The sequence below is a fragment of the Austrofundulus limnaeus genome, unplaced genomic scaffold, assembly GCF_001266775.1.
Source record: "Austrofundulus limnaeus strain Quisiro unplaced genomic scaffold, Austrofundulus_limnaeus-1.0 Scaffold1615, whole genome shotgun sequence".
Taxonomy (NCBI): Eukaryota; Metazoa; Chordata; class Actinopteri; order Cyprinodontiformes; family Rivulidae; genus Austrofundulus; species Austrofundulus limnaeus.
Genome location: NW_013954017.1, coordinates 42,948 through 43,445, shown reverse-complemented (window position 1 = coordinate 43,445; position 498 = coordinate 42,948).

The window sequence follows — 498 nt, the reverse complement described above, 5'->3', positions numbered from 1 at the left end:
TGCAGCTTCTGACACAAGATGGAACCATTATTTTCAGCAGTTCTTTTATCCAGTTTGAAAACGTCATGTGTGTCATTGACACTACCACAGTTCCCTGACTGGTCCAGACCACTACAGACTGGGAATATTACAATGTAAATGTGTGAGGATGCTACAACTTAAACATTCAGCCAGTTAAAGTCTCTCAAATGCTCAAGCTTACTCTTTTTTTGCTTTTGTTACTTTGAAAAAAAGAAAGAAAGCTTGATTCTTTCTTCTTTCTGCTGCCTTTCATTTTATTTTTGATTTGTATTTTCTGTTTTGTTTTTAAATTAAATGAAATGAATAAACTTAAAATAAGAAAGCTTACATGGGCCATCTTTACAATAACACAAATACTGTACTTTGTGAAAATTTTTAGACTGGCATTAAAAAAATAATATACATGTACAGCAGGTAACATAAGTATTGAACACGTCACCATTTTTCTCAGTAAATATATTACTAGAGGTGCTAATG